The 9,656-nt window shown below is 39.7% G+C and overlaps 1 protein-coding gene across 1 annotated transcript in view; it reads left to right on the top strand.

Annotated features, from left to right (window-relative positions):
- The first annotated feature begins 2,570 nt into the window (after nucleotides 1-2,570).
- The window catches only part of LOC103054827 (cystathionine beta-synthase-like protein), a 41,671-nt gene continuing 34,585 nt past the window's right edge, over nucleotides 2,571-9,656 (top strand). Inside the window, exon 1 of the mRNA XM_007434944.3 lies at nucleotides 2,571-2,697. The gene's annotated coding sequence lies outside the window, so the exon portion shown is untranslated. The remainder of the gene's footprint in view (nucleotides 2,698-9,656) is intronic.

Raw genomic sequence — 9,656 nt, 5'->3', positions numbered from 1 at the left:
ATTTATTTTATTAATTTATATAACATCCTACAGTTGATTCCCAGAACAGTTAACAAGATGAATAACTATACAGAACAGTAACAGCATAAATAAGTAAGTAGATACAGACACTGCCTGGCCATCATTAAAAACAAAATTCTTGATCATGCATCTCTCCTGGTAACGTTTAGTGGTACAAACTTGTCTTCATCATAGAAACTTAGCATCAGTAGGACACATCAAAACCTTGAGTTACAAGGCATTGCTAAACAAGAAGAGGCCTTTCAGGATGGCTGTTTTTGGCAACACTCAATATCTCATTTATGCTAGTTCTGGGATGAATGGAAAAAATCCAAATTACAAAAGCTTGTCTAAGCTTAGTTAATTGCTGGTGAAAGTTGGCTGAGCCAAGGAGGCACATTCTTACAGAAAGAAATAGGCATTTGATTGCTCCCAGTTCAAAGCACCCTGTCAGCCTTGCTTTTTATTTGTTAAATTTGTATCACATATTTCCTATAGGAGCCCAAGGCAGCATACTGGAAATTTTCCTTTGTTTTATCCCCATTAACAACACATTTGGGAGATACATTGGGCTGAAACCATGGGCCAAAGCTAGTGAGTTTCTGTGCCTAAGACTGAATATGGTTCTCAGGCTTTGTTCATGCCTTAGCTATGACACCACCGAGTGGACCGTTTGTGAATCAAAAAGTAATGCAAAAATCCCGTGCCTTTCCTAGATTCCAGAGGATTATCTTGTACCAAAACCAGTAAGAATCTTTTAAGACATTTACAAATATGGGCTACCTTATCAGGAATGCAAAAATCTGGACTATGGCTAGACTGCAGCAAAGAGAAGTCTGTTTTTCCTTGTTGCCATCTGGTCGTTCACAAACGTGTGTGTTTGTTTTTTAATGAGCTACACTACGTGGCAATTTTCACTAGGTTGCCTATTCTGTGGCTTGTGAAATAGAGCACAATGGACGCTAGGAACAGCGCGGTGCTACCGACGTACATTTAAAGAAGCAGTTGCTTGAATTGCGCCCAAGGTTGAATCAGCAGAGAAAGAAGTGAGTCACAGACTGTTTCGTGAAGAAATTAAGGAACCTGTCATGAGTCAGCATAGAATGACTGGCGAATCGCCGGAAAGGAAGGGTGTTTCCATGTGTAAACGTAATTGGAGACGGGGTCATTCTTTGCTCTTGCGCAAAAGCTCCGCTTCCTCCTCCCTCGAAAAACGAGCCGGGCGCCTTAAAATAACCCCCCGGGGCATCTTCTGATCGGAAGAAGGCGGCCAAGAACTCCCGCAGGCTGCAATTTAAAAAAATAAAAGGAATAGAGGGACACGTCTGAAAATGTTAACAGCAAGCCTGACGCTGTGGTGTTTAAGACTCTTCGCTCAGCGGACCAGTGAGGCCACCCCACTGAAGATTTAATAAAACTGACTTTTGCTAGGTTGCTGGCTGTGCGAATTTCTTTGCAGATAAGTGGAACAGATATTTGTTTGGTAGACCGTTCAGAGTCGTTTCAACGAGATGGGCAGTGACAAATCTGATAAATAAATAAAGTGTAAATGATGGCATTTGCTACCTCAAGATGAAGTAAAGACTGTCAGCTTGGATGGCTTTAAAAGGAGAATTAGACAAACTCATTAAAACCATCAATGGCTGCCAGTCATGACAGGTTCATATTATCTGCAGTACCTAAGGCTATATGCCTCTGAATATTAATCCCTTTAACATCCAAGCTGGAGGGCCCTGTTTCTACAGAAACAAAGCACTTAGATGGGCCCTTTGATCTAGCACAGGTGAGCTCTCCTTATACTTTTATGCTTGCATGTGGCATTTAACCTACTATTTAACAATTAAATTGTAGTTAAAGTGCCTTCCAGTTATTAACATTTCTCCAAAGAGGCTTATTTAAATATTTTTATCTTGTCCCTCAAGATCCTTGAAATGCCTAGAAGTTGTACACAAAAGTAATCTCAACAGGCAAAGTGCATCAACAGTACCCTTTAAATGAAATACCAAATGCTACTGTACCTGTCTCCAAAAGCCTCTGGCGAATATTTGGTGAATTAATAAAGGAAAGAGTGCCAAGTTGAGATGAGAGAAGACATGAATGTTAACATTCAAGCTCAATCGAGAACTTTTGAGCAGGGCATCTCAGAAAGATCTTCCCTTCAGCTTTGATAAGGGGAGGGGTGATAATCATAATTGACAGGACAAAAGGCATTTGTAGAGTTTAAATAAGTTTGCATGCCGCTTGGCTTGGAGAAGAGGTGGAAAGATGCTGTAAATTCAGAGCAACTACAAAGTTCTGAGTTCATGTCTTCTATGAACATTGTCTCGTTTTAACACTCTGACGAGAAAGGTATCCAAAACACTCAAAATAATCAGAAAATCCAGTCGCAGTCAATCACTGCCACTCTACCATTTTCTTGAGTTTATATATGCACGCTATGCAAGACGAAGAAGCAATGTGCGCACATTGCTGCACGGAGGCCTTGCCTTCTCATTGGTCCTTTGCGTTCCTCTCACGCCCCCGTTCCAGCCAATCACTGCCTGCTTTTTCCCTAAAAGATACGGTGGGCTGGGAAAGCTCTTCACACGCGCTGGGCTCTTGGTTGGTGGTGACCGGCGTGTATCCTCTGGCCGGGGAACGTTTTTCATCTACGCAGGGAATCTGTTATCCTTTTTTTCATTTTAATAAAGCAAGCAAGTAAGTATTAGCGATGCAGTACTATTAGAAGAAAAAAACACTTATTTCTGTAATAATTTAGTAAGGGTTAGGATGAGGGTTCCGTGTATATCAGGGCACTAATAAGCTACACTATCCTAGTCCGGTGCCGCCTGAGGCTGCTGGAAATGGGGAGCGCATTAAGAGCTGGAAGGCCAGTTTCCCTACCCCGTAATCAAGCGTCAGCTCAGGAGCGTGTTTCATCTAATAAGGGGAGAGAGATGGGGGCAGCTGCAGCTCTAAACCTACAGACCTGGGAAGTGGAGGAGGCTTCTTTGTTCCCGGTATGCTTGGTGGGAGACTGCGGGAGTCGTCTGTTTCTTCACCTTGTGATTGCATCATCTTGTGGTAGGATAGGTGAGTTAGAAGCAAAATCCTGAGGAAAGTGTAGCACCAGATGATGATTTTTTTTTTTCTCCTTTGTAATGCTATGTTTCCCAAATATAAATTCTTATGAGCAGTGAAGGACAACGTGAAGTTTTACTTTTCTTGATGGGTCCCTTGTTTCTGCTTCTCTTATTAAAGTAAAAACAGGCATATAAATTGAGGGATAGAGCTGTGAAATTTAGCATGAAAATGCATTTCTCAAATGCCCCGTTTGTGGGTTTCCCAGGTGCATTTGATTGGCCTCTAGCTGTGAAACAGATTTCTTAGGGTGACGCTAACAATATGATTACTCAGCACTAAGTTCTTCTGAGTTCTCTTGAGTTTATTCCTAGTTAGGGATAGATGCATACAGCTTAATAATTGATGAGACTTATTTCAGATTTAAAATATGTGAGATCAAAGTACAATCACCTGTCTTCAATTGTCTCAGCTCACCCTACTAGAACCAGTAAGGTTGGCACACTCCAGGTCATCTTTATTAGGTAGGGTCATCTTGTGGGACCTAGAAGCCAAGGCATCTTTGCCACAGTGCCTGCCCTGTGGAGCAGGCCAGTGGGCACTAACTTGTTTCTCCCCATACATTCAAAGACTATGTGACTAGAAAATGAGATCAATTTTACTTTTTTTATAATGTGAGTTTATCAAGCAGATGCAAAATTTAATAGCAGCGGTATTAAGTTATGTTGATTAATATTAATTTGGACATACTTGTAAAATTTTGGACATATTCATGGATTCTTAATTTTCAAACAATACTGGAACAAAATATTATGGAATCTTTTGTCAAGTGGAGTCAGAGCATATATGTATAAGTCAGTAAGAGTTACCTATACTTGATGTGTACTGAGTATCTTTTTAAAATTTTTAAATTCCTGTGAAGCAAAATAAAAGTAGATCCCACCTTGGATTCCTTTTGAACAAAAAGATCAAATCCCAGCATGAGTGGAACAGGTAATAGAGATGTTATGAAATTGTTGCATGAGACTGCAGGGACATGTTTGAAAATTATTAAGAAAATTTGGGGCATAATTTGCAAACTGTTTCGTATGGAGAAATTTAATAGCATCTACCAGCTTTGGTTGAAGACTAAATTGCAAGGGGCTGCATGTCATACCCACCCACCTTCCAGGCTAAGTGCCAGTCTCCCTCAGCTAATATGCCAATGGTGTGGTTTGTTTTTTGCAAACTTACTTTCTGCCAAGGAGCATTAAAGTATAGAAGTTAATATAATAAAGTGCTTTCAAGTTATAAAGATAACAGACCTAATTATACATAGTCTATCTATATGTATATACAGTGCTATAAATATATTGTTGCACACAACTGGTTTCTTTTCAGTAACTGGGAACCTTTAATAAGTATAATATCAATAAAGTGCTTTACAGCTTATTTAGTTTTATTAGTTGGAGAAAATCACACAGCTTAGTGAAATCAATTTTCTGCTTTTTGATAGCAGTGTGACGATTGCTGTTGCATGATAAGTTTTTAGAAGTTTATGACCATGTCTGCATGTATTTATTTGTTTGATTTATCCTGCCTTTATTTTTTGTCAACTCAAGGCAGCATACATACCTAATACTCCTGCTTCCTATTTTCCCTACAACAACCACTCTGTGAGGTGGATTAGGCTGAGAGAGAGTGACTGGCCCAAAGTCACCCAGCTGGATTTCATGTCGAAGGAAGGCCTAGAACTCACAGTCTCCTAGTTTCTAGCCCACTACACCAAACTGGCTCTCTTTTGTAAACTTTTTTATAGTTAAAACAACTTTATGTTGAATTACAGTATTTTTAATTTTAGGATGAATGATAGTATACCATAGAGATCAGAGTTCTTTCTCCCAACATGATGTCAGGTCTAGCCCAAAGAACTCCAAGAGACAATGCAAATTCAGTTCTACTGTGTTTATTAGCTACAACCTCTAGACAGAAAATCTCCCCAGACTGAAACCTAGCTCCCAAGCCAGCCAGCCACAACACCATGAATTCCTCAGGGAGGTGCCAGCCTCATCCTCTTGAACTTCCCACACTCCTCCGGTGAACTAAGAACTTATCTCCCTGAGCCTGGCCTTCATAATTCCATTCCATCACACATGATGTTATAAAAGTAACTTCTAGTTCTGAGCTCTTAATAGCCATTTTAGAAGAAACCGATTGATTTCTGTTCTGCATCCATAACAATCAAATCCTTATGGGGGTGACCTGTATTGTACACACCCCATTCTCTCATCTATACATAGAAACTCCTCCTCCCCCAAATATGCCTAGCCAGAGTGGTGGATTAGGATCAGAGAATCTCAAGTTGTGACTCCATCAACCATGGAAACATAATGAGTGATGTTAGATTATTCACTTTCTCTCAGCCCAGTATACCTCACAGATTCCACATGCTGTAGAACATTAAGTTGAATTTCTGAGATATTTCATATCTTAGAAAGATCAGTATGTCAGTTGCAAAACATATCTCATATAAGCATGTCATTTCCTGGCCTTAAAAGTGCTAATTCTACTCTAGAAATTTATTGAACTATTACTGAAAGGTGCATATGAGCAGCACTCATGGCAGCAAGAATTTTAAGAACACAAATACATAAAAACATGCCAGTTACAATATTGTAGTCTGGATATCTCTGCCAGTGAATCTGGGAAGTGGAAAATGAATCATTTACTTTGAAAAGCCTATCTATGTCTGAAAATCCAGTATAGTTGTCATCTGGTGACACTGTTCTAGGAGTAATGAATGGGAGCTGTGAAGAGGAGACCTTTTGCATTGAAGTTACTGAGTTTGGCTTCATAATAAGCATGCATCCAGATGTGGGACAATGTATTTGCAAAGATGGCCTTGTAGTATTAAAGGCACAACGCAGAGATTATGTGTCTTTATGTCTCTCACCTCTGCACACTCAGTACAGTTTGTTCTTTGTCCCTTAATCTTTCTGCAATTCTTCTGAGTTTGCCTGTTCCTACTCCTGATACAGCACCAAATATCTTACACTAAAGTGCAGAGATGGTGGCAAGTCACAACATTTTGGTTTTCTCCATTCCTCTCCTTGAATGCATACTATCCTGGATATTGGATTTCCCAGGGAAAACTTTAAAGATTGCTTCCTATCTCCAAAAAAAAATAATAGTGAAAACAAGATGCCCAATTTATATTGAATCTGAGGAGAATTGAAGCATTGCTGGGAACTTCTAAAATGTTTCTTTTGTCTAGTGACTGAATACTTGGTGAATGTTGGTGTTTATTTTAAAATGTATGTCTTTTCCTATGGCTGTGATTGGTAAGTTACTTGAAGGATATAGAGGCACTTGATGTTTGACATCAAATTCTTATTGTTTTCTTACTTCTCTCATCCTGGTATTTCAGACTGAGGAATAGACTACTACTGTAATGCAGTCTGTTTAGGGCTGCTTATGAATGCAGTTTGGAAAGCTTAACTAGTTCAACTAGTTTGGTCTCTGAACTACCAGGAGAAACTGTATTATCCTGTCCTTAAACAATTGCATTGGCTGCCTGTGGTTTTCTGGCCAAAATATAAGTAATGCTTATTTGAAGCCTGAATTATTCAAGAAAATGCCTTTCTCTGCATGATTCCCCAGCACTTATTAAAGCTGTATGTCTTCAGGTGCCATCAACTTCTCTGGTGGAGACTTGGAACAAGGTCTTCTTGGTTGTCACTCACATTGTGGAATATCTCTTTACATATGAAGAAAGATCTATCTTCCTTAGAGGCCTTCAGGAGAACCATAAAGATTCTTTTGTTTTATTCAACCTAGTTCTTAATAACATTTAGTACATTGTTTGTCAAACTTGGGAACTTTAAGACTTCAATATATTGAAGCGTGCTGGCTGGGGAATTTTAGGAGTTGAAGTCCACACATCTTAAAGTTGCCAAGTTTGAAAAACACTGATTTAGTGGTTTTCCATGGTTTAATGATTTCTATAATTTTAATCTTTTTCAGTTTTAGTGTATTTGCATGGTTTAAATTTCAGTGTAAACTGCCTGAGCTGTTTAGGAAGAGGAAAAGTGGTATGAAATGAAAAAAAATATGGAAAGATAATACTGTAATAGCATTTCTGCCTTCCCTTATGGCATCAGGTAATTGATGCTTCCTCCCCAAAATGTTCTTGGCACCTGGCTCCATGTTCTCTTTTCATCTCCAGAGCCCACTCGTTCCAACCTGCTTTGCTGTCTAGACAAATCAGCTCCATCTTCTACCAGATTAGAGTTTCTACATGCCCACAATAGGCTTTTTTCCCCACTGAGTGCCTTAAACTTCTTTTGCAGGGAGGGGGGGGGTCTATTATTTAAAATAGAGAAATGAGACAATCAGATGAATGTGAAAAGAAAAGATGAACTTCATGCAGACTATGCACACAGAGCAATGATCTCTTCTGGTTATTAATATAACTGAATAATCATATTTGTTCTATATCTATTCCCACCTGCCCTTTACCTGTGAATGTATATGTCTGCCATAATCCCATTCCTGAATCTGTGCAAGTTTCTGCTAATTACCAAAATGCCCATGGTTAAACTGTTTTAGAATCTGTTCCATAGATCCATCTCTTCATCACAAAAATGCTGTAGTTCTTGGGGCAGGGAGAGGAGGGCGAAGATACTCTAGATATAGGCTTTAGTTTTTCTGTAACTTAAATACCTTCCTATTTTTCTAATATCTTCATTTGTTAACAAGTACCTTATTGCTGGAAACAAACACTTTCTGAAAATTCCAGAGCTATTCCATTCCCCCCCAACACACAAACCACACAACCACAATTTCAAGAATTCCAAGGCCATGCTCTCCCCTTACCCCAACTCATCCCTGAAATTTCAGGAAGGCACAGAAAACGTAAATATTAGTTTGATTTTCAATTGAATTATAAACTTTATTTACCCTTTAAAGATATGAAGTGCATAAATCCTGGACATATGTATAATACATAGAAGGAAGCGGTATGCCATGAGATGGATGGATTTATTTATTTATTTGCTTTTTAGAATGCTGCAATCTTATGACTCTGTGATTTAGAAGAATAAAATGTCCATGGGACAATAGTATGTTTAAAGCATAGACCATAAAACAGCATAATCGTTAATTAAAATCAAGTTGGTAATACTAAACAAGGCAGCTAGCTAGTAGCCTGCTAATGCCAGTCATAGGCAAGTCATCTTTACATAGCAGCACCACCCCTTCTCCCTGGCCCTGGCATTATGATTGATGAAGAACCTAAAACCCTGCTCATCAAATTTCTGAAAAGGCAATATTAGTGCCCTTGTCCAGCCTGTTTTCAACACTGAAAACAATAATGAGCAGATCTGCCTCCTTATTGTCTACCAGATTATAGATGAGCACTGTCTTTTTACAGACAGGTCTGGCATTTATCATTATCAATCAGAGGCCATGAGCAATCTGGCCACCAGGATTTAGGATTGGAGCAGCTGGGGTAGAAGTTGAAATTGACAATTTTGTGTCAATCTCCCTTCCCCTAGAACGGCCTACCTCTCATTCTTCAAGGTATCTTCCTCAACCTCTGTCACTGAGATACTCTTTTCCCTACTACCACCTCCCATCCTACACCATAGGCCAACAGCCAGCTATGGTTAACTCGTCATTATAACTCATCATTATAACCACAGAAAAATGTGGAGACCAGTGATCTGGTGGCACCATTCACACTAACACTCAACATAATTAACCACCCAACCAGAATCCTGAAAGTCTTTGGGGAGCCTCTGAAAGCCTTTGGGAGATCCTATTCTACTCCTGCACTCCATGTGGCCATCTATTAGCTTACCACCCCACATCCTTCTAACCCTGATATACAGCAGGATAAACTTTCCATTAGGAAGAGAGTATGGATGGTAATCAATGTCAGGCCCACTAGCTAGACCAGACCAGAAAATCAATTCCACAGGAAGACTAGAACTGTGTTTTATTAAGGTAGGCTATAACAACAGAATCTTGCAAGTCTGACTGTGCTTTACCTCCTCTCCTCCTTATAACCCAGTGAATCAGGGAGGTGTATGCCTGAGTTGTTCCTGAATATTATCTTGCTTCCCTGGTTTTAAAGAGTGATTCAGTCCTCTTTGCCTAGGTAACATTTCTTGAATATTTCTGTCAAGATCATCTTCCTTACTCTTTACAGTGGCAATAGCCATAAGGGCTACAACCTGAACAGGGTATCCACAGGGCTTCAAATATCTAGGTGCTTGGGCTCCCTTCTCTGGTATTTGGCATCACAATGGTGTTGGTAAACAATAGCTCTTCTCATCACAATTCCCCAAGCCAACCTGAGTGGAGAGCAATATCAGGCACCTTCATTCTTGAACCCTCCTCCCTCTCTTTGGTGCAGTGAAGCATGTGGTATTAGTGCAACATAGTCCCCAGCTTTGCCTTCCTTGTTCTGTATCTGCTGAAAAGATGAAATAATTTTTAAAATCCTACATACTCCACCAACTAGTCCAAATGTCCCCTGACCACTGATTCAGCAAAATCAGTTCTGTTGGTGACAGGCCTTCTAGCTGGGTTTCAGATCTGATGCTGATAGCCCC

The sequence above is a fragment of the Python bivittatus genome, unplaced genomic scaffold (assembly GCF_059951505.1).
Source record: "Python bivittatus isolate LINGU-HERP-01145 unplaced genomic scaffold, Pbiv_v1 ctg000350_np1212, whole genome shotgun sequence".
NCBI lineage: Eukaryota > Metazoa > Chordata > Lepidosauria > Squamata > Pythonidae > Python > Python bivittatus.
This window is presented reverse-complemented; position numbering and strand designations above follow the sequence as displayed.